This window comes from Rana temporaria, unplaced genomic scaffold (assembly GCF_905171775.1).
Source record: "Rana temporaria unplaced genomic scaffold, aRanTem1.1, whole genome shotgun sequence".
Taxonomy (NCBI): domain Eukaryota; kingdom Metazoa; phylum Chordata; class Amphibia; order Anura; family Ranidae; genus Rana; species Rana temporaria.
Window position 1 is genome coordinate 1 of NW_024404711.1, and position 25,246 is coordinate 25,246.

Here is a 25,246-nt window from a genome sequence, read left to right on the forward strand (position 1 = left end):
ATCTGTCAAAATCAGTGAGCCAATCACACAAGCAGGGTATGACATTTTTGGAGATGTTCTATACACCAACAGTGAATGGAACGCCTCCAGCAGTCCATATTGCATTTTTATTTTACGAGAATATTACAGTGCTGCAGTTTCAAATTGAAAGATAATGTTTATTAGACATGTGCATTCGTTTTCGTCCGAATGCATTTTCGTCCAAATTTCAGGTATTTTCGTAATCGTTTTAACAAACTAAAACGAACGCGCAGAATCCAAATCCGAAAGATCCGACAAAAAAAATGCTTTATTTTCGTTTTCGTTGCTACAACAGTTCGATATAGATAGGAGATTCAACATGACACTGACAATAGAGGTCTGTGTCTATCGAACATGCGGTCGGAGAGGAAAGATTCGACATAGGGAGAAAAGTTTTGACATTATAGCGACAGTGTTGGGGGTAGACCATGCGTCATGAACGACGAAGATTCAACGAAGCAGCGAAAAACATACAAATGTCGAATCTGTCATTGAAGGCTTATGGTGTCTGTCGAAAGTTCTAAGAAGATTCGACAAGAAGCTAAACTGTACGACGCCGCAATCTTACATTTCCGGTCAAATGCTCGGCCCATAGGCTATAGAAGAATTTGAATGTTGGTTGACTAGTAATAATAATTTCTAAATATAATTATTACTAGTGTCATACAACATTCTTCTTCGGAACATTCGACCGGAAATGTACGATTGCGGCGTCGTACAGTTTAGCTGCTCCGTCTAAACTTCTTAGAAAATTTGACAGACACCATAAGCCTTCAATGACAGATTCGACCTTAATTCATTTGGATTTTCGGACGAATGCATTTTTTAACGAAACAAAATAAATAAAAAGGAATTTCGGGAGTAACTAAATAAATTTAATTTTTCAGATGAAAACGAAATTCCGAAACGAAATATTTCAGTGTGCACATGTCTAATTTTTATAACATTAAAAGAGAAGTAAAGAATTTTTTTTCATTTTAGTTTTATACTTTCCTAGGTGGATGCAGCATCAGTCCGATGCTGCATCTGTCCCTTGGCACCTCTGCTCTGAGAACCATGTGATCAAACACCGCCGGTGGCTCAGTTCTCACAGTTCCCTGAGCAAAGAGCTGTAGACCTTCAATTACAACTTTACGCTCTGCTTCCTCCTCGCTCACCGGAGCTCTGAGCTGTGGAGGGACACAGAGCGATTGTCTCAGGTTCTCACCAGCTTGCTGAGAGGCTGAGATAGGTGTCAGTCCAGGCACCTGGCGGATCCAGACTCCCATTGTTGGGATGACGCGGTGCCTGCACTGATATCTGTGATGTCAGCAGAGAGTGGGTTTGCAAATTGCACTCCTGTGATCTATAGGAGAAGTACAAGTTTTGACTATACTTCTCCTTTAAATTACAATATGGCCTGTGTATCAATTCTATATGCTATATTGTTTTTTATTTGCTTTTTTTCCACAGAAGTGAAGGTACACTTTAAACCCAATACAGTTTATAGTAAAATTCTATATAGTGAACTTAGCAAGCAGTTAATTTAGATTTTACCTGTCTGTTACCTTTCTCCATTGCATTTTTTCACCTTCAAATTACAAAATCCTGAAAGAACAGGAAGATACCATTCCACCTGCCCCGAATTGGCAAAACTGACCTATGTGGGCATATGGAGACGCTGGGGCATTACCCACCTATGTCACAACTTTCGCAAAGGTTCCCTTCTATCTTTTGCTGAATGTTTCATCTCTCATCCTCAATGCAATTCTATTACTTCCAACTCTGACATGCTTTTTTGCTCCCAGGGAGTTCTGGCTGACTGGAGTCACTCCCAAACATCCATTTTCAACTATATAAAATTGGTAAACCAAAGGGTCTCCCGTTGTTATGAAATGCTGCTTCTGTCTTATCTAAAGGGTATCTCTGCATCCCTTTTCAGGTTCAGGGACTTATCCTGCAATATTGAAACCCCTCACATATAGGGAACGGGTTACTCACATCAGTGACACTCTCTGACTTATTTTCCAACATAGAGAATGTCTGGGACAGTTTGAATAACTGTTGGGGGACTGGCTAGCAGACCCTGGCCTATCTCCTACTCAGGGCTGCTGTTAGAAATCATGGGGCCCCATACAGCCTACCTGGCAGGGCCCCCCCCCCCCAATATATCAAGACCATATTTTAGCTTAAAATACCCTAAAATCATTATTTTGTATTTGTTTTTTACATAAAAAAAAAAAATATGTTCACAGTGACGAGGGATCAGAAGCGGGCAGAACAGGAAGGGGAATCAGTTACAGGAACGATGCCCTGTGTCTCTCCCTGCAGCAGCTGAAAGCCGGCAGGAGGGGGAGAAACTGTCATTCAGCTGCTGCAGAGAGCCGCACAGGGCATCCTTCTGTAACCACCCCTCTGCCGAACCGCACCAATTCCCCCTGCTGTTTGGGCCCCCTTGTGTGCCCAGGCCCCCTACAGGAGGGCTGGTGGTCCCCCCCTATCAGCAGCCCTGCTCCTACTGCCTTGGTTATGGATAGAATTCTGGGTTAAATATTGCTAACACCCCTTTTCATAATGCCCTGGGCTGAGGTGCTACTGCAATTATCTAAACCTCTTTAGCCCTGCACTGTTTCTCTTATTTGCATTACTGTGTATGTATCTTGCTAGATTGTCTTTGATGAAGTGATGATTCTTTTAGATCTCAGTTTTTCTTGTATGTTGGAACACATCTGTTTTGTTATTATGCCTATTGTATATGCTTGCCTAATAAACTCATCCTGATAAAAAAAAAATCTTCAACACAGGTGTGAAAATAGTATATCAGAAACAAATGTGTTTCGGAGCTTACTATAGCTACTACCTGTCATTGGCCATTATTAACTATAACTGACTATACATACATTACATTGCACACTGTGATTGAAGACATTTACAATAATACCTTGGATTACGATCATAATTCGTTCCAGAAGCATGCTTGTAATACAAAGCAATCGATTATCAAAGCGTGTTTTCCCCATAAGAAATAATAGAAGCTCAGATGATTCATTCCACAATCACTGCTGGTATGCAGTACTGTGTGTGGTCAGAGGTGCGGGGGCCTTGGTGGCTCCCAGTGCTTCTTGGATAACTTGGAGACACTCTGGAATTGTTGGAAAAAGAAAAAATTGCGCAGACCGAATGTGAAAAAAAAACACAGCAGCGTCTCAAAAATGTCATACAACATAGAAATACAAAATGAAAAAATAGAGGAGTCGCACTAGATATTACACTAATAAGTATCGTACAAACAATAAATAATAAACAATAAAACAATTTTATTGTTTGTATGATACTTATTAGTGTAATATCTAGCGCGACTCCTCTATTTTTTCACTCTGGAATTGTTGACACTTTTCAGTGCTCCGTTACACGTTGCGCCCGCCCCACCCAGCTGGGAGTGTCTAAGCGTGTCTCAGAGTGTCTCCGAGCATCTCCGAGTTCTCCAGGAAGCGCTGGGAGCCAATACGCGTCCCCGGACCTCTGACCACATACAGTACTGCATACACCAGCGGCTTTACTACATGAATTGTACTGCTCGCATATCAAGTCAGCTCTCGTTTATCAATTAAAATGTTGCTCGTCTTTCAAAACACTTAAATGTCGCGTTTCTTGCAAATCGAGGTATTACTGTATATGATTCTACAATTTGTGATTCCTTGGTAGATTTAGGGATGCAATTTACCTGGGGGCTTTCCAATAATTAATAAATACAAACTGATACAAATTGATACAGTTTTTCCCATAATCCCTTTAATCCACAAAATCATTCGCACACAGTATAAAGTATATATAACCACTATCATTAACCACCTAGGGACCACCCGCCTGCAATGTACTGTTGTCACGTCAGAAAACTCACACTGAGAATTGCCATGCATTGATGTACACCGTTTTAGATAGCACAGATGTCCGATGAGCCCCTACCCTGTCCAGCCTATCCCACACCCACCTAACAACTATCCCCGAGCCACCCCCATCAAGACCTTTTGTCTCACCCCCCCCCCTTTTAAAATGTACGGTAATCTCTACAAGCAGGGCCCACCTGTACCTTCTATATTGTACTGTAATTGTGCTGCCCCCCCTCTACATTGTAAAGCGCTGTGTAAACTGTTGGCGCTATATAAATGGTGTATAATAATAATAATAATAGGACAGCACAAGGTTGCAGGTGACCAGAAGCTCTGAAATCCAGCAAAAGATTAAAAAGGCCAAAAGTATTTAATACAAAAAATACTCTGTTTTTATGACTGCACATTCTTCTTGGGAAATGTATTAATACATTTATTAATAAATGTTGCATTAGGGTTCTGAACTTAAAGCTGACTATGGACCCTTGCTGCACACACTGGCTGAATTTGGATGGTACCTTACATGTGTCATACCTACCCCAATAATTAAATATAACAGGTAAGTTTGTATTTATTATCTTTCTTTCTTTTTTTTTTTTTACATTCATATTTGCGAGTCACATTGGAGGAGATTTTTCAAGCAAAAACAAAGTTAGCAATCAGACCCACAAACTCTATCCTAAACCTTAGGAACATTTAGCCCCTAGCTCTGCATTTGATTGGCTCCAAGTGAAATTATGCCTACTGATCATAGGTATGCGGAGGGGGGTGTGCCAGATACACCCTAATCACTATGTGCGGTGCTGATTCTCTCCCCCCCCCCCTGCTCTGCAGTGCTGCTGGCTTGCCTCCTCTCCCCTCCCCCCAGCTGCTGCGGGATATGTTTCATGTTTTAGGATGGAGAGCAGGGGAAGGAGCTAGTAAATATGTAATTTACCGGCCCCTTCCTTTTCTACATGAACACAGTGAACACTCCCTGTGAAGCCATTGAGCACAGAGCACTTTCCATTCATTCACTGCTCCATGCAGCTGAAGCTGAAGAGAAAGACGTGTGTTTGAGCTTAGAGGTGCACACACTAATGCAATAGGCCGCCACACATATGCTACTGATCCAATTGTCTAAATACAGTATAATAATAATGTAACCCTGAGACAAGATAACAAAATTGGCATATTATTACAGCAAACCAATGTAAATATGAGAAAAGGAATTAATTCATGATAGACTGATATGTATGTCTTGTCTTAAATCTCATTTAAATTGTTAATAAAACCACAACAGCAAAAGCAGTCTGTATATGCAATAAAGCCTGCTTGTTATACTCACTGTGGAAAGAAAGAGGTTAATCCTCTGCATTGTGTAAAAAGGCTCTTTGATCCCGTCTTCCCTGATCCTTCCACTGTCCCCAATGATAGTCCAGAGCCTTGGAGTCGCTCTGCACATGCTCAGTTTGCTGTGTATCTTTTTTTTGGGAGGGTGCATGTAATCGGCACAGGGTCAATCAGCACTGTCCATAGAGAGGGTCAGGGGTCCTGACAGTGGTGGCTGGTGTTTTTTACTTTTGGGGGGTGGCAAACACCCTACTCCTCCTGTGGATCATGGCGGCTTCTGCCGTGCATCTCCCTCCTCCTCCTCCTCCTAGACATCCAATAGGATCACCTGTCCTTTCAGCCAAACGGGTAACAGACCCACGCTTCCTGACTGGCGGAGAGGCGATTCACTGTTAGAATAGCGAATATTCATTCGCTATCCTAACACACCTGGGTGGGATCCAAGTGCAATGCTCTGGGTCCAGAGCTCACCCTAATTTGAAGCCTATTAGAGCCTCTGGCTCTAATAAGGTGCTTAAAAAAAACTTCTGCTGTAATTCATGCACCCAGCATCCTGAAAGGTACTGGACGCCTGAATAGGGGGTGGTGGCGGTGATGGAAAGAGGAGGAGGCGCTTTCTATATTTACTTCCATACAATTATATAATGGATACTTTCCTTTCTGGAAATGTATCTTTTACATGCCTTGACTGGACTGAGATCGGGTTCAGGTGAGTATTTAGGGGGGCTGAGGGGTAAGCCACTGTTGAAAGTCTTTTTTCCCCCCTTAATACAGAGAATGCATTAGGGTAAAAAAATACTATTTAGTCACCAAGCTACATGAGCATTCACTCCACCCCCCCCCCCCCCCCTATATGCAATGGCATGAATCTATCCATGGCTGCCGCGGCCACCCTCTATTCATGCATCCCATCTCTTACAGTGGCAGCCCGTCCATTAGCCTAGGTTCACACTGATGTGATTGGGTACGTTTTTGTTACCTCTGCAACATGATAATTAGTGGGAATGCTCTCCAAGCATTCCCAGTGTTGTTATTCGTTTTTTTATTTATTATAGGGAATGCCCTTCAAGCATTCCCAGTATTGTTATTCTTTTTTTTTTTTATTATTATTCTGTAAGTTTTTTGGCTCTGCGTAACTTCTGCATACTTTCAGCTATTAAAACCATTCAACTTTTAAAATGTTCAGCTCTTTCAGCTAATGATGAGAATTCTTCAATTTTTTTTCTACAATTTCTACTTTTTAAAATATTAAGAGTTCTACAATTTATTGCATTGACTGTCCTGTATAAAATTATTTTTTGAAAAAATTATAATATTTTTTTAAAGAAAAAAAATAATTTTTAAAAGAAAGAAATAATAATAATTGTTACAAGAAAAAATAACAATAATTTTTAAAAGAAAAAATAATAATCATTTTGAACAGAAAAAAACATTTTTGACAAAAAAAACATTGGGGGAGAAATTTTTGGAAAAAAAAACATTTTTGTAAAAACAATTCAGTTTATAGTGTCAGCCTTTCAAAAAACATTTAAATATTCCACCTCTTTCATACATTAGTGGTGTTGTTAAACTTTTTTAACCACTTCAATACAGGGCATTTTCACCCCCTTCCTGCCCAGACCAATATGTAGTTTTCAGCGCTGTCACACTTTGAATGACAATTGCGCGGTCGTGCGACAGGCCTCCCAAACAAAGTTGACGCCCTTCTTTTCCCACAAATAGAGCTTTCTTTTGGTGGTATTTGATCACCTCTGCGGTTTTTATTTTTTGCGCTATAAACAAAAGAAGAGTGTAAATTTTGAAAAAAAAGACAATATCTTTTACTTTTTGATTTAATAAATATCATAATTTAAAAAAAATAATAATAATTTTTTCCTCAGTTTAGACCGATACGTATTATTCTACATATTTTGGTAAAAAAAAAAATCGCAATAAGCGTATTTGATCGGTTTGCGCAAAAGTTCTATAGCTGGATTCAGGTAGATTGCCGCATCTTTCAGGTTGCGTAGTGTATCGCATATACGCTACCCCGCCGTAAGTCAGAGAGGCAAGTGCTGTATTCACAAAGCACTTGCCTACTAAGTTACGGCGGCGTAGAGTAAATGGGGCCGGCGTCGGGCGCACGTACGTTCGTGAATCGGCGTATCTAGTCATTTGCATATTCTATGACGAACTCAACGGAAGCGCCACCTAGCGGCCAGCGTAAATATGCACCCTAAGATACGACGGCGTAGGAGACTTACGCCGCTCGTATCTTAGCCTAATTGAAGCGTATCTGGTTTCCAGAATATGCTTAAATTTGCGACGGCGTAGATTCAGAGTTACGACGGCGTATCTACTGATACCCCGGCGTAACTTTCTGTGAATCTACCTACTAGAGTCTACAAAATAGGGAATAGAATTATGGCATTTTTTTTTTTTTACTAATAAATCTGCGATTTTTATTGTGACCCTGACTTTGCGGCGGACATATCGGACACTTTTGACACATTTTTGGGACCATTCACATTTACACAGTGATTAGTGCTATAAAACTGCACTGATTACTGTGTAAATGTGACTGTCAGGGAAGGGGTTAACACTAGGGGGAGCTGAAGGGGTTAAATATTGTAACGGAACCCCAAATGGGACAGGGGTTAAATCCGTTCACGATATTCCATTCCACCCAAGACAGCTTATCGACACTCCACAATCAGGCAAACGAACACGACCGATAAGAATTCCCCCCAGAAACGAGACACACAGCTCTGGTTGAGGTTCAAAACAGGGAATGAATCTTTATTATCTGCACATGGTAACACATTTCTCCTCAAAATACATCCTTCCCACCCTTGGGAAACAGGGTGGGTTAAATTGTCCAATGACAATGGTGATACAGGTCAGGTGTGTTCAAACTTCTCCTTCAGTAAACAGTCTTAGCAGGGGGGGGGGGGGGGTTGCTGGAGTGATTCCCCCCTTTCCTCACAGCAAGACTCTTAAACATCCCATAATAGGTATCCAGACTACCAAGCACCAATCCACATAGCAGACTTAATTACCACAATAGACAATGGAATGCAATCACACCCCACCCATTTCATCACAGCAAGCTTACTAGTATACATCAGCCAACACACAATATATATACAATATATACAATATCTGACCGCATTAAATGTGACTAGCACAGACCATAGTGTGGTTCTCATTCACCCTGTGCCCCTAAAGTTAATCCTGTTACAAATATGTTCCCTAAAGTGTGTTCTAACTGTAGGGGGAGGGGGACTTACAAGGGGAGGAGATCGATGTGTGTTCCTCTGTACTGGGAACACACATCAGTCTCCTCACCGCTGACAGGACATGGATCTGTGTGTTTACACACACAGATCCATGGCCCTGCCGTGATTGCGGGCAATCGCGGGTGCCCGGCGGACATCGCGGCTGCCGGGCATGTGCACCGAGTCCCGAGCAATGCCGCAAGGTGCGTGCGCGCCCCCTAGCGGCCAGGAAAGCAAGGACGTCATATGACGTCCAGTCTGAAGGACGAAAGGTCCCTACCGACATCATTTTACTATGACTCGGTAGGGAAGTGGTTAATGAAATTCATGTTTATTTTAAAACCATTCCTACTTTTCCAACTATTCTCACTTCTTCAACTTTTTCTTATGGAGTTATTCATCCAGTTAGCTTTAGCAATTCAGCTATTCAGCATTCCCATACATTTTCTGCAGGAAATGCATTTTCTAGTTCATTATACTAGCCCACTGTTCTTTTTAGGATGTGGGTTTAGCATGTTGTTTATACAGTCACATAATAGTGTATTTGTTATGCTCCTTTCTTTTTCCTGCATTCACAGACCCTGCGTTTTTTACCTTTGGCTTCCTCTGAAGGCCATAGGTGTATTGCCAGGCTTTGCTTGCTGCAGGGGAGTATATATATACATATGTACACTTTGCTTTTAACCTGTTGGATAAGCTTGATTGATCAATCAGGCAATCAGGATTTCCTTGTGTTTCTTTCCCCCTTCCCCATTTTTTCCTTCCCTTCCTTTCCAACCCCATCCCCTTTCCTCTCCTCCCCTCTTCCCCCTCCCTCCTTTCCAATACCCTCCCCCTTCATTCTGCCCCTCCCTTTCTCTATTTTTCTTGTCTTTTTTGTCTCTGTACTGACTCATGAGCCCATATTTATTTGAATATTTGGTGTTATTATTTCTTACCTCAGTTATCATAACCTTCCACATGTATAGATCCCCCACATTCGCCGTAGGGGAACATTTGTGGTACCTTGACCTCAGTTGTGTGTAGGTCCGTTCGGTAAGTGGCAGTGCTCACCTTTTTTCCACATATTTTTGCAATAATCGCATTGTGTATTTTATAATCACATGTTTGATTTTGATGATTATGTATACCTCATTAAATTATTTCAGGTACTATTCTCCTGATGAAGCGATAGAGTTCCGCGAAACATGTTGCGGAATACATGTTTTGTGAGGACCCACTATACCTTGGTTCTCCCTAGTTCTGATATCATTTTGCTAAAACTGTTATGATGTATTGGGATTTCCTATTTTTATCCTGTTTTGTATAAATAAAAATCAGAATTTTTTATAAACTCTGAATATACTGTCTAAAGTACCAAGATAATCCATAGTGCTTTCACCTTGGGGGGGGGGGGGGGGGGGGCAACAGGGGATTGGTCCCCTTTCTCAATTTCACAGTGAATAAAAAGTACTTCAATGGTCAAACACCTCTCCCTAGCAGACTAGGACCCACCAGACAACAATGCCTCTCTTTTGACACATTGACATATAACGCTTATATAGATGACTTCCATCGAATATGACTTCTGGTTCTGACTCTCCTCTCTTGTGGAACTCCCCATATGGTAAGTAAGAAACAAAAAGGGTAACCAATAGTGTAAAACTGTTTAAGTAAAATGTGCTTTGTTTGTATTAAAATACACTCACAAGAAGCTGAAACATTCCAGAATTACTAAAGTGACTCAACCTGCATGATGTATTATACCAGAAAGAACATAAAAACGTAGTCTGCGTCTCACCCGATGTCTACTGTGTGACTTCCGGCACCACCCCTGATGTCACATTTGGTTGCCATTCAACCAGCACCCCAACGTCTCATCTATTCCAACTTAGACGAGGGGTGTTGGTCGAGCGGCAACTGAATGTGACGTCAACGGTGGTGCCAGACGTAACCTATTGGAAGTGATGCAGCAGACATCAGGTGAGACCAAGAACACAGTCAATGGTTCCTTCTGACCTCATACACAATAATAAAAAGTACAGCGCTAAATGGAATATATATATGTATATCTATATGCATATGATAATAAACCTTACGGTAAAAAATTTGTGCTAAAGTGATGTAGCAGTGATAAATCACATATATATCAATGTTTGAAAACTTAAGAATAAACCAGAAAAAGACATTCACAACTGTGAAAAATGTGAAAAAATGTGAATCAAGTCCCGCAATTTTGAGTTTGACAGGTAACTTCCAGACGAATAAGAAGTGATTCAAACTCAGTCCTTAAAGGGTCACTAAAGGAAAAAAATGTTTTTTCTGAAATGACTGTTTACAGGGTATAGAGACATAATAGTTAACTGATTCCTTTTAAAAATGATTAAAAATAGATAAAAAACAATCATATAATGTACCTACAGTTTAGTTTCGTTTTTGCTGTTGTTTCCTGGTTCTCTGATGTACAGAGACAAAGAGCCAATAGAGGGCAGTGAAGGTTTTGCAAAACGAAACTGGATTGGTGCTGAGGAGTTTAGACACACAGTAATCACACCTCATTGATTAGTCACCACAGTGAGAAATCTCCCAGTACTGTGGTGATCAGGAAACAGACAACCAGGAAGAGTCCAGAACAGAGAGGAATTACAGCAACATCAGAGCAAAAACGAACAATGAGGACATGAAACCAGGCCTGCAGTAAGGTAAAGGAAGCTATTTAGCTAAAAAAAAATTCCTTTAGTGACCCTTTAAAGGGTTAATCCATAGCAAAGGAAGATTGTGATAAAGAAAGCTTCTTCCACCAAGGGTACAACCAAAAGTGGTGATGTAGTCTCCTTACCCTAACTCTATGACCACCGTGACAGCGGTCTCTTCAAGTCTGGGGATTTTAGGTCTCCCTATAGACCTTCTGTAGGATGTCTGGACTGATATCTGTTGTCTCAAAAGGATAGGAACAGAAGGAAGACCATAGCATAATACTGTTTAAAATGATTTAATGGCCAAAAAAGAATTGCACTTACAGGATGGTAGTTGAAAGGCGCAATAAAAAAAACATCCGATATTGGCGCGGCATCTCATTAAGGCTTCTCCGGCTTGTTCTGTGCTCCGTGCTGTGTTTCTCCGTATGGAGAGGCGTGATGACGTTAAACCTGCAAGCCACACCTTTGCGTTTCATCACCAACGGACATCGTCTGGGATTGGCTGCTAGGTTTGCGTCATCACGCATGCCCTTATATAATCCTGCGACTCCATCTTAACTGAGGCCAAACATAAAAAGGTTATTGGAAAACACACAGCGTCACCAGATTAATTGTGAACGCTGTTCAGGAGCTGTGGAGAAAGCCTATTAGATGGTCAGAACACTGCCATCTTGTGGGAAAAAAGGAGAAAACATACGGAGCCTATTACATAGCAGAAAAAGGCTAGGAGAGACACCGCAACCAGAAAATCCTCAACAACCAATATGTGATTAAATCAGGCAATATAATTGAATCAACATAACATAACATAAAACACAAAAATAGACATACCATAAAAGTTGATTAGGTATTCTAGATAAAATTATGTATAAAATTATATGAAATGAACTAGGCATTATTTAAAAAGCATATAGTATTAATCTAACTAAGCACTGTTTAAAAAGCAATTTATGTCCCAATCAACATTTAACCCATAATACATCATGCAGGCTGAGTAACTTTGGTATTGCTGGAATGTTTTAGCTTCTTGTGAGTGTGTTTTTAATACAAATAGAACACATTTCAGTTATACTATTTTACACTATTGATGCCCCTTTTTTTTCTAGTTTACCATATGGGGTGATCCACAGGAGAGGAGAGAAAGGACCAGAAGCCATATTAGGTGGAAGCCATCCGTATAAGCGTTATATGACAATCTGCAAAAAGAGAGGCATTGTTGCTGGAGTACTTTTTATTCATGGTGGAAAGATTTCTCTTTCTGGAGAACAGTTTATCTAGAACATTTTCAGGGTGGACTAATCTTTATTTGTCATACACCTCGTCACTTGGGCATTCACAGTGGTATATAATTTATATTAGGCATGTTTTATGTTCTCATCACCTTTCATATTGTTATATTGTGGTATATATTGTAGGAACATGTACAGTTGAGGTAGGAAAGAGGAGAACAAAAGAGAGCCTTTGTAGGTAGGTATATACAATAATTATGTAATGTAAATATTATGCAACTACATACTTTCCAACTTTTTGAGAGTGGAATGAGGGACACCTATTATTAAAAGTATGTAGGCATAGGACACACACCCTGCCACGCCCCCTTAAAAGGAGAAATAAACAACAACAATTAGTTAAAGTGGTTGTAAACCTCTACAGACCACGTGACCCTACATGTAAGCCTAGATTAAGGCTTACCTGTAGGTGGCAGAAATATCTCCTTAACCTACACGGTTAAGGAGATATTTGCAGAAAAGCCTGCACCGATGTCTACGGGGCATGCGCGACGTAGACAATGGCGCAGGCACACTGAGCGTGCTAAATTAATCAATGGGACCGTGCCGTCCCTGACGGCTCCCATGCACATGCGCGGGAGTGACGTCATCGCAACTCCGGCCAGTCACAGCGCCGGAGCAGTGATACCCAGAAGTCACTCCGGGTATCATGGCGGAGGAGAGGAACAAGGGTCGCTGCGGGGGCTTTGATCTCAGGTAAGTAATTCATAATGAGCTAGTGTGCTATGCATACTAGCTCATTATGCCTTTCTCTTGCAAGGTTTTTTTTTTAGGAAAACTTTTAGAGGATTTACTTCCTCTTTAAACCCACAAGTGCTTCTTTTTTTTTTTTTTTACCACTACAATTGTGTTACATTTTGAAATTTATAAATGCATCAAATTCGAATTTGGATGAAAAGTTTAGCACTGGTAAATACTTTTTAAAATCAGGGACAGTTGGGAGCTATGCAACTAACATTATCTATTTATTGTTTTAGTGAAGGAAATCTGACTACAAAACAAATTATATTTCTTCAAAGATCAGCTATTCCACATGCACAATCAGCTGTTCAGTCACCTGAGGTAAGTTATCACCCAAGTAGAGATTGTATTGTGTGACTGAATCCAGGACATGTTTCTTGTTTCAAGTTTAAGCTTAAAGCGGTTCTCCACCCTAAAGTGGAGTCCCGCTGATCGGAAACCCTCCCCCCTCCGGTGTCACATTTGACACCTTTCAGGGGGAGGGGGGTGCAGATACCTGTCTAAAGACAGGTATTTGCACCCACTTCCGGCCCGGCATTCACGGGCAAAAGACGGGCATTCCGTCACATCCCGTCGCCCCCCCGTTGTGTGCTGGGAACACTCGGCTCCCAGCACACAGCGGGAGCCAATCGGCGGGCGCGGCGCGACTCGCGCATGCGCCGTAGGGAACCGGGCAGTGAAGCCGCAGCGCTTCACTTCCTGGTTCCCTCAGCGTGGATGGCGGGGGGAGCAGCAGAGAGACGCGCGATCACTCGTCCTCTGCTGCGATCGGCGCTGGACTCCAGGACAGGTAAGTGTCCTAATATTAAAAGTCAGCAGCTGCAGTATTTGTAGCTGCTGGCTTTTAATATTTTTTTCCCATGGCACATCCGCTTTAACTTCAAGTTTTAAGAGAGCTACCCACCCTGCCCCCATGAAGCCCCATGCATCTGTTTTTCAAAACATCCCATTGTACATATCTTAAATCCTTCAGTCATTTGACTTGCCACTTGACATCATTGGGGAGTTTTACTATAACTGGTGCACACTCAATCTCGTGCAGCACAGTAACCAGTCAGCTTCTAATGCCGCATACACACGATCATTTTTCAGCATGAAAAAAACGTTGTTTTTAAAAAAACGTCATTTTTAAAAAACTTCATTTAAAATGATCGTGTGTGGGCTGCACATCGTTTTTCAGGTTCTGAAAAACGACAATTTTTTTTTTCGAACATGCTGCATTTTTTAACGTCGTTTTAAACGATGTCGTTTTTCGGGTTGTAAAAAAAGATCGTGTGTGGGCTAAAACGACAAAAAAAAAAACACATGCTCAGAAGCAAGTTATGAGACGGGAGGGCGCGTTCTGGTAAAACTACAGTTCATAATGGAGTAAGCACATTCATCACGCTGTAACAGACAAAAAAGCGCAAATCGTCTTTTACTAACATGGAATTAGCTAAAGCAGCCCCAAGGCGAATGGAACTTCCCCTTTAAAGTGCCGTCGTACGTGTTGTACGTCACCGCGCTTTGCTAGATCATTTTTCAAAAACTATGGTGTGTGGGCAACGTCGTTTTAATGATGAAGTTGGGAAAACGTCGTTTTTTAGACATGCTAAAAAACAACATTTTCTTTCATGCTGAAAAATGATCGTGTGTACGTGGCATATGTTTTATTGTCAAAGCTTAAATGAACAAGCTGAAGTAAGAAGCTGGTTACTATGCAGAGCTGCACGAGATTCTGAGTGCTCCAGTTTTAGTAAATCTCCCCCCATGAGTCATTCTTCTCCTCCTCTGGTGTTGGAGGTGGGCGATCTTTACTTCTGGACAGAGTGGAGCCTGACATTTAACCTCCCTGGCGGTATGATTCTTTCAGAAAAAAGGTGCTGAAAGCGGTACCATTATTTGCAAGGAAATTTGGCGTTTTATACTGTAGGCCTGTAATTCTTAGGAATAACTCACTTAAATCTGACCAAACAAGAGACTAGTAGGCATCCCGGGTATGACATTTTTTTAAAAACAAAATTATAAATTATAATATAATAAATAATTATAAATAATTATAACAAATAATAATATAATTATATTAAAAATTATTCAATAATGTAATCAACTCAAAATCACTGAAATTTGCTCAGTTGCAGAATTTTCGCTGTCATTGTTTATTTATTTTTATGACGAATTTACCCACAAATCGCTATCGCACAATTCTGCAAGTGATTATAATTTATTATCGCTGTTTTCTAGCTGCTCTAAAACCACTTTTGACATAAAAATACACTTTTGGTTGCTATGGACAATCTACAGTTTGCAGGGAGAAAGAAAGGTTTTTATTATATAAAAGTGCATGCAGGACACTGGGCAGACCACTAGGGACAAGGGGGGGGGGGGTGTATGTTTTACATACAGTACTGTAATCTATAAGATGACAGTATACTGTATGTAATGTGTTTGTTTACGTTTTTGAATTTGGCGCCGTTCTCCGCTCCCGTGCGTCGTAACGTCGCAGGGAACGGAGATCGGCGGCACAGGACGACGCTTTATGAATCGAGCGAGGTCCCGCTCGCTCACACAGCGCGGTGGCATCGCTGGATCCAGGGACAAGGTAAGTAAACAATGCCTGTGGATCCAGCGAGGCGAGCCCGAGTCTGACTCGGGGTTACCGATCCTAGCACAAAAATCTAACCCCGAGTCAGACTCGGGAATACCACCAGGGGGGTTAATCAACATTCTGTGCAGTAGTCTGTAATGATACACCCCAAAGGAGGGTGTCCATGTTGCTAGGCATCATTCAGCCCAGAAGAGGACCAGCTCTGGTGTACACAGAGGGGGCGAGTATTGCAGCAAAAACAGCTTTTCTTATTTTTAGACATTTTGAGCTACTTATTTTTTTTGTTTGAAGGGAACTTGTGAGGATATGTAACAGGCATTGAGCAATGTAAGACTATTTGTCATGCAATTGCTCCTTTTGGCCACAAGATGAAGATAAGGAGATGCTGACCCTTCTTTCCTGAACATGAGGAGACACAGAGGACATTGGGGAAAAATGAGTTTCAGGAAGTGTGAGGAGCCTGAGGTGGTTTGGAAGGGAGAGAGAGAGTCCATGCAACAAGAGCCCCTGGAATTGAGCCAGCCATAGAGGAGAGAGATGACAGTGCTGAGAGACATGAATGGAGAGAGCTATTGTGTCCAGCATCACCAGCCAGAGAGAGAGAGGTTACTGACTGCAGGGTGCCGGAAATTTAAAACCCAGCAGCCTCAGATACACCTGGATGAGAGGTGCTAACTGCCAAGGGGTGAGTGAGCTCACGATCCATCCCTGTCTGTGACTGAAGTCCCCCCCCCCTTCTCTCTCCTGCCTCTGAGTGAGTACACTAAGGTAAATCAGGGTTCTCAGAGCACCCCTTACATCAGAGTCCCCCTTTACACCAGAGGCCACAGTGTTCTCCCTTACATCAGAGTCCTCTCCGTACATCAGAGTTCTCAGTGTCCCCCCTTAAATCAGGGTTCCCAGAGCATCCCTTATGTCAGAGTTCTCACTTACATCAGAGTCTGCAGAGTCCCCCCTTACAGTGAAAGGGAACTCTGCGAGTTCAGATGTCAAAGGGGGACTCTGATGTAAAGTCGGACTCTGTGAACTCTGATGTAAAGGGGGACTCTGTGGACTCTGATGTAAAGCGGGACTCTGTGGACTCTGATGTAAAGGGGGACTCTGTGGACTCTGATGTAAAGGGGTACTCTGTGGACTCTGATGTAAAGGGGGACTCTTGTTATTATCTTCATATGATTAGAAATGTTATATAATAGCAAAATATATGTATAGTTTATATACTATTAAAAAAAATAACTGTGCACCGCTAAATTGTTCGGGTTTGACTTGAAGAAAAGGTGGCAACCCTAGAGAGGAGCCATTTCTGCAAGGGAGAGAGATTGGAGCCCCACGCTGTGACCTGTGAGTCAGGGGACAGAGTGGCTGCGAGGATACCACCCCTGCAGTGCCAGTTGTGGGTGTCACCACGGGTAACCGAAAGTGAGAGGACATCTGTTCAGAGGAACCGTTGTTGCTGTGTCGCTGGGATTGGTGAGAGGTCCTTGTGGCTATTATCTGTGACTGTCACTATTTGCTGCTGTCAGCAGAGACCGAGCCACTAGGATCTACACAGTCAGTCACATATTATCTCTAACACCTTAGAGACTGCCTTAACCACTTGCCGACCTGCCGCCGTCGTTAAACTGTGGCAGGTTGCGCGAATCGCCATAGCTGTACGTAAGTTCGTGTAATAGATACAGTGGGCACGATGTCCACCGGACACCCGCATTTGTAAACAAACAGATCCCCCGTTCTGTCAGGGGAGTAGAGAGAGATCTCTGTTCCTAATGATCAGGAACAGCGATCTCTCTCCTCCTCCAGTCAGAATACTCCCCCCACAGTTAGAGACAGCTCCCAGGGAACTAATTTAACCCCTTAATCACCACTAGTGTGAACCCCTTCTCTGCCAGTGTCATTTATGCAGTAATCAGTGCATTTTTATAGTACTAATCGCTGTATAAATGTCACTGGTCCCAAAAAAGTGTCCGATCTGTCCGCCGCAATGTTGCAGTTCCACTAAAAATCGCAGATCACAGACATTACTAGTAAAAAAAAAAATGCCATAAATCTATCACGCTATAACTTTTGCGCAAACCAATCAATATACGCTTATTGCAATTTTTTACCAGAAATATGTAGAAGAATACATATTGGCCTAAACTGAGGAAGAAATTTGTTTATTTATTTATTTGAATGGTTATTATAGCAAAAAGTAAAAAATTTCGCTTTTTTTTTCAAAATTGTGGCCCTTTTTTATTTTATTTTTATTTTATTTTTTATTACGCGTTACGACAAGCGTTACGGCCCTAACAGCATGTCTTTTTATATGTGTGGGGGAAACCGGAGTACCCGAAAGGAAACCCACGCAGACGCGGGGAGAACATGCAAGCTCCAGTCAACCAGTGTTGTGGTCGGGATTCGAACCATAGACGTGATAGCTGCTAGACTGTAGTGCTAACCACTAGGCCAACTGCGCTGCCCTTGTTGCCCTTTTTTGCTTATAGCGCAAAAAATAAAAACCGCAGAGGTGATCAAATACCACCAAAAGAAAGCTCTATTCGTGGAAAAAAAAGGACATACATTTTGTTTGGGTACAATGTCGCACGTCTGCGCAATTGTCAGTTCAAAGCGACGCAGTGCCGCATTGCAAAAAATTGCCTGGTCATTAAGGGGGTAAATCCTTAAGTGGTTAAAGAGCTTCAACGTCTTAGCCAGCCAAAGAGTCAGGACAAAGGATTGCCCCTAACAATTTGTCCGTTTACTTTTTTTAAAGAAGTACCACACTTTTGCTTCCCCCCTCCCCCTTTTCCTTAGAAATAGACAGTCTAGTTATTTATAGGTTGTACTGTTTATAAGGCCCTTTCACACAGGCGGCTGTTTTGCCGCAGATAAAAGCATGTTTATGTTTTGCTGGAATTCAAGACTCCAGGCACAGCGATTAGCTGCATTTGTACAGTGCTTTTAGCTGCGGTTGCGTTTAGCCACGGCACGATATTGAACGGGTCTGACTTGGATCCCTGCCAATACCAAGCACTGCGTTTGGTATGAATCTTGAGGGGGAACTCCACGCCAAATTTCAAATAACAAACCGGCATGGGTTCCCCCTACAAGAACATACCAGGCCCTTGGGTCTGCTATGGATTTTAAGGAGACACCCCGTATTCATACCAGACCCATATCCGAGCAGCAGCCCGGCCGGTCAGGAAAGGGGTGGGGACGAGCGAGCGCCCCCCTCCTTAACCGTGCCAGGCCGCATGCCCTCAACATGGGGGGTAGGTGCTTTGGGGCAGGGGGGCACCCTGTGGCTCCCACACCTCAAAGCACCTGTCCCCATGTTGATGAGGACAGGGCCTCTTCCCGACAACCCTGGCCGTTGGTTGTCGGGGTCTGCGGGAGGGGAGCTTATCGGAATCCGGGAGCCTCCTTTAATTAGGGGGCCCCCAGATGCCGGCTCCCGCCCTAGGTGAATGAGTATGGGGTACATCAAACCTCTACTCATTCACCTGGAGGAAAAGAAATGTAAAAAAAAAACACTACACAGGGTTTTTAAAGTAATTTATTAGTCAGCTCCGGGGCCCCCTCTCTTCTTTAGCTTTTTTACGAGGGGGGGCCTGCTTCTTCAATGTCTTCAGGGGGGGGTGTCTTCACCGCCGTCTGGTTCTCTTCCGCCGTGGGGGGGGCGCTTTCTTCTTTAGCTCTTTTACAGCGGCCCCCCTCCCTCCCGGGCTTCTTCAATGTTTTCGGCGGCGGGGGGGGGGTGCCGGTCTTCACCGCCGTCTAGTTCTCTTCTGTTGGGGGGGGGGGCGCTTTCTTCGTTAGCTCTTTTACAGCTGCCCCCCTCTCGGGCTTCTTCTTCGACGTCTTCGGCGGGGGGTTCCCGGGCTTCTGTCGCCTTCTTCTTCTCTTCTTCTTCGATGTTGACACGTCGCTTCCACCCGCTGTAATGCTCGCACCAATTTATATAGGCCTCTTATGACGTCACAGTCCTATCATGCTCCGGTTGCAATTTTTTAAATTTCTTTTCCTCCGGATGAATGAGTAGGGGTACGATGTACCCCATACTCATTCACCTAAGGCGGGGGGCCGGCATCTGGGGGCCCCCTTTTTAAAGGAGACTCCCGGTTTCTGATAAGCTCCCCTCCCGCAGAACCCAACAACCAACGGCCAGGGTTGTCGGGAAGAGGCCCTGTCCTCATCAACATGGGGACAGGTGCTTTGGGGTGGGGGGCCACAGGGCGCCTACCCCCCCATGTTGAGGGCATGCGGCCTGGCACGGTTAAGGGGGGGGAGCGTTCGCTCGTCCCCACCCCTTTCCTGACCGGCCGGGCTGCTGCTCGGATACGGGTCTGGTATGGATTTTGGGGGAACCCCACGTCGAAACGTATGGGGTGTCTCCTTAAAATCCATAGCAGACTCAAGGGACTGGTATGCTTTTGTAGGGGGAACCCATGCCGGTTTTTTATTTGAAATTTGGCGTGGAGTTCCCCCTCAAGATTCATACCAAAAGCAGATGACACAGTGCACTGCGGTTACCTGCGGTTATGTGCCGATAGCTGCAGGATTTCGCAGCTGGACGCATTGAGATTTATTTTTTCTATCTGCACAAAACTGAGGGGAACAATACCGCAGGTAACCGTAGTGTGTGAATGATGTCATAGGAAAGCATTGTGTGCTTCTAGCTGCGGTAAAATCCGCAGCTAAAAGCACCATTCTATCCGTCCGTGTGAAAAAAGGCCTTAGGGTTATTCACGTTACTTATTGCCATTTTACTCATTGACTCTATTTAAAGTCAAAGAACTGATTACTTATTACTTTGGTATAGGGACTTTCTGTATAGCTGACTATGTTTAATTTACTGAGCCTTTGTTATCTCAGACTGTCTTTATTCTAAGTGGTTTCAATATACCAACTTGCTTAACAACTAACGTGTGTGTGCATTTACTATAGTAACATACAGCCAGGTGCACAGTATTTTCTAATTATGTCTATATCTGTGGTTGCAGAGGTCTCTCCCTTTATCCAGGTGTGTCAGAGGGGCTGAGTTTGTTCTTGGGTTCGAGGCGGAAGACAGAGGACCCAAAATGTAACCAGGGACTCCTTCGGGAGTGGCGTTACAGCTACATATACTGATTTTGCCAATGCTGACTTGTTTTAAAAGATGCGGGTCTGTCAGCCTGATTCTGGATTCACTACCTAGTGATTCACTGATATGAAAGAAGCCTGAGGGATGGGAGTTGAAACTAAGGGTGCCTGTACATACAGCAACACCATCCAAAACCTCTCATTACACAGGCAGTTATCAATGTTTTAACCAGAAACACAGTAGATGTTTAATCATTTTAGTATGTTCTCTTTTACATTTATTCTTGTAATTTCACTAAGCAGACAATTGCAATGTTTTTTTTTTTTAGAAAAAGCCGATGAGACACACAGTAAATGAAGAGAGGAATAACAAATCCAGCAGAAGCATTGGACAGAGGACTCCAGGAAGCTTTGAAATTGGGCAACCATCAAATGAATTACATCTTTCCCCTTCCAAGCAGTACTGGAATACAGACAGCAATCAGCATTTTGGAAGTTTTTCTGGATTCAGCAGCAATGATAGTATGCTAAGAGAACTGGATGATGTACAGTATGAACAAGAAGAAGCCGTGACCCAAGTCACCTGCATGTAAATACATGCCTTTAAATCCAATTCTTTCTATACCATCTACTACCACAACAAAGGATTGGTATATTTAAAGAAATCACATATAAAACCATTTCCCCAGAAGTCAGAAGATCTTTTGTTAATTCAGCTCTTTAACTTACCTTAGATATTGATATAGAATTGCCTTATGTCATCCGAAGTTTGAAAAGAGGCTTGCTGGAGAGGCACCTGCATTGTAAAGTTTATGGGTTGGGGAGAGGAGCACCTATTTAGTCTTACAGGAGTGTTTGTTAAGTCTAATATTTTATTCACTGCCAGCCCCTCTATTAGAGGCACCACACTATGCAAGTCCTTTGTAAAAACGAGCATTCTAAATACCTCTTTAGAGCAGTCTTCAGGCCAGTGACATGACTCGCAGCTGCTTTACAGCTCCAATACATTGCTTCTCCGGGAGGGGCAGTGATCTCCCTCTGACATCAGCTGGGGAGATAATGTGACCTCCCGCAGAAGCAATGTATCGAGTCATGTGACCAGCCTGAAGACAGCTCTAAAGAGGTATTTAGAACACTCGTTTTTACAAAGGACTTGCATAGTGCAAGGTATGCCAGCCTCTAATAGAGGGGCTGGCAGTGACCAATGTGGGTTTTTTATTTTTAATAGTAGCGGTGGGGCGGAGACAGACACAGAGAGGGCGCTGACAGGCAGGAAGGAGGGCGTGAGGGGGAGAGAGGAGAGCAGAGAGAACAGCTTTGTATGACGGAGGGATGTACTCTGACCACGGTGGCCAGGGCTGAGCAGTCCCAGGTTATCATGGTCAGTATAGAGAGGGCATACAGGAAGTGGCAGGTTCAGGGAGGTTTTTTTTTACGGTTTAGAGGGGGGCACATTGCACAAGCATAGTGTGTAATCTGCTTTGAGGGACCAGAATCTGATTTTTTTTTGGGGGGGGGGGGGGTTAACAAACACTTTAAGAGCATGCATAAGGTTTTCTAGCTGCCATGCAAAAAGGACACAGGGTTCTGGCACATCCTATAGAACTATAGACCCAGAAGAGGTGTTTTTACCTTCCTCCTTTTGTAGAGCCGCATAGTAATTTGGGGAGGGTGGATCACACATCTAGAAGTGAATATAAAAAGTAGTGCTGAGCTGTTGATAAAATTATATGCAAAAGTATAAAATTTATGCTTGTGCGTTTTTCTACTTTTGCATATAATTTTATCAACAGCTCAGCACTACTTTTTATATTCATGCACACTCAGGTCTTGGTTTGACCTTTCAGTGTTTTGTAGCAGTTCATTCATACTTAACCCCTTCACAGCTGTCATTCAGCTGTTCCACAGTAGCACATGAATATTCATTACATTTACACATCTAGAAGTATTACAAACCTTGCATATGAAAATAGCAAATGCATCTAAGAGGATACATCATGCTTCCAAGTGCTGCAACCGAAATACAGTACCTATATTTCTACTATCTGCATTTATGGAAATAGTAAAAGTGGGTTTTATAGTATATAGGATACACATTTCACCATTGTATATATGATCATGGAGAAATATAGAGCATTCTTCTGCACATATGCTCTATGTACATTACAGCCTAAACTTAAAGTGGCACAGAACACAAATAGTGCAGTTTTAAAGGAACATTTAGAAATTTCAATTGTGCCTAAACGGTACCCTAAACAAAGTACCTCTTGAATTCCTCATGAAAAATAACAGTGCATTTCCTGGTGAGGATGCCTAGGCACTCCTGTACATACAGCCTCATAGCTCTATAAATGCAGTGTTAGATCCAAGGCACTGCTGCATCTGACAGGTAGTCTCAGGAGATTCTGTGATGTCACTACTGTGCTGTTCTCTATTCTTCTTGCTGGATGTTCTAAAATGAGAAAGAAAAACTTGTGCCTTTATCACAAAATGGCCACCTCCACATCGAAACACAGTACATAACAAGGCTTTGTAAGTGCCTTTCCCAGTGCCTCTTTACTGCCATGTCTCTTATTTTACAAACCATTTGGCATACAATTCCCATATTTTTAGAGTTTATTTTTTTTAGGTGCTCATAATGTGTACATAATTTCATAAACAATAAGCATGAAAGCAATTTCAGACATCTTATATCGATGTACTTAAACAGGTGTCAAAAGCAGATGCTTCTCTTTGACTAAGGCAACATAATTAACTGAATTATATATACTGTATAAATATTTTAACTTGATTCAACATTTAAGCAAGTATTTATAATGCTTCTGGATGAAGCAAAAAGGAATGAAGGACAAAATAAGTATTTTTAATAAAAAAAGGCTCAGGACTTGGACTCAGACTGAACTATCTGGAACTTTGGATCATGTAATCAAGTTGCCAACATGTATAGACTGCTTGGCACGTGAGATGCAGAAAAAGGTTGCTACCCAATTAAGTGAATGAAAGTTTGTTTGTTTATTACACCTTTACTGACATGTAATGCAAAAAGGCATCTCATCACTGGTCACATGTGGTGTGCAGATCCCTGTGTTTACAGTTAATGGGAAAAGTGACCAATTTCACCTATCTGAAACTGGAAGAGGAGTATTGTGTGAATGAGACTAGACATTGGCATACTGTACTACTAATACTCAGTCTAATTCATAAATAAAACAATGGGTAGTAGCATTGAGAAGCAATTCATAACTTTGAAGTTTAGCTCTGCACTAAGTAGACTATTCTGGTTTTGCTGAGGTAGAGATAAGCGAAACTCAGTTTTAAATTTCCCAAAAATAATGGTGTTTTTTTGTGTAATTTAGAGGTATAATGGCTCCTGACAGCTATACACACTATCCTGGAGCTGTTCTCCTGCCCCTTATTATCCTAAGAAATGTACATTTTATTCACAGAAATTAACAGGCAGTGGAGAAAAGTAAAATAAAAAAAATGAAATATCATTATGCAACTTTTGATCAAATACACCATTAAATATACGATTAAAAAAAGAAAAGGCGCATACAAGTACAGAAAATGAAATAAGCTAAACTACCTAAATACCACTCCTCATAAAACACATTAAAAAATGGCAAGCATAGATATTATTTTATTCAAGCAAATTTAACCTAAGCAGCTCAGTGAGCAAAATTGAGAGTTTTGCTGTAGCGAAAATTTGCAAACATTACCATTGGCAATTTGAACTGGCAAAAATAAATTTCACCAACATCACTCTGCCTGTCCTTACGCTATAGTAATGTTTGTTATTCCCTCACACCATCCTCATAATCTGTATTTTGGCCTTCAAAGCAATTACAACCTTAACCACTTCAGCCCCGGACCATTTTGCTGGTCAATGACCGGGCCACTTTTTGCGATTCGGCACTGCGTCGCTTTAACTGACAATTTCTTTTGGTGGTATTTGATCACCTCTGTGGTTTTTATTTTTTGCGCTATAAACAAAAATAGAGTGACAATTTTGAAAAAAATAATAATATTTTTTACTTTTTGCTGTAATAAATATCCCCCAAAAATATATAAAAAAACAATTTTTTTCCTCAGTTTAAGCCGATACGTATTCTTCTAAAAAATTTTCGTAAAAAAATCGCAATAAGCGTTTATTGATTGGTTTGCGCAAAAATTATAGCATCTACAAAATAGGGGATAGTTTTATGGCATTTTTATTAATATTTTTTTTTTTTTACTAGTAAAGGCGGCGATCAGCAATTTTTATCGGTACTGCGACCTTATGGCAGACAGTTCGGACACTTTTGACACATCTTTGGAACCATTGGCATTTTTTTAGCGATCAGTGCTATAAAAATGCATTGATTACTGTAAAAATGCCACTGGCAGGGAAGGGGTTAACACTAGGGGGCGA

General features: G+C 42.0%; 1 long non-coding RNA gene across 1 annotated transcript; it reads left to right on the forward strand.

Moving 5' to 3' along the window:
• The first annotated feature begins 4,318 nt into the window (after positions 1-4,318).
• LOC120923199 lies at positions 4,319-24,060 on the forward strand. The gene is made up of 3 exons (XR_005745772.1): positions 4,319-4,449; positions 13,424-13,508; positions 21,165-24,060. It is a non-coding gene; the product is annotated as an uncharacterized LOC120923199 (long non-coding RNA).
• Positions 24,061-25,246: the final 1,186 nt, after the last annotated feature.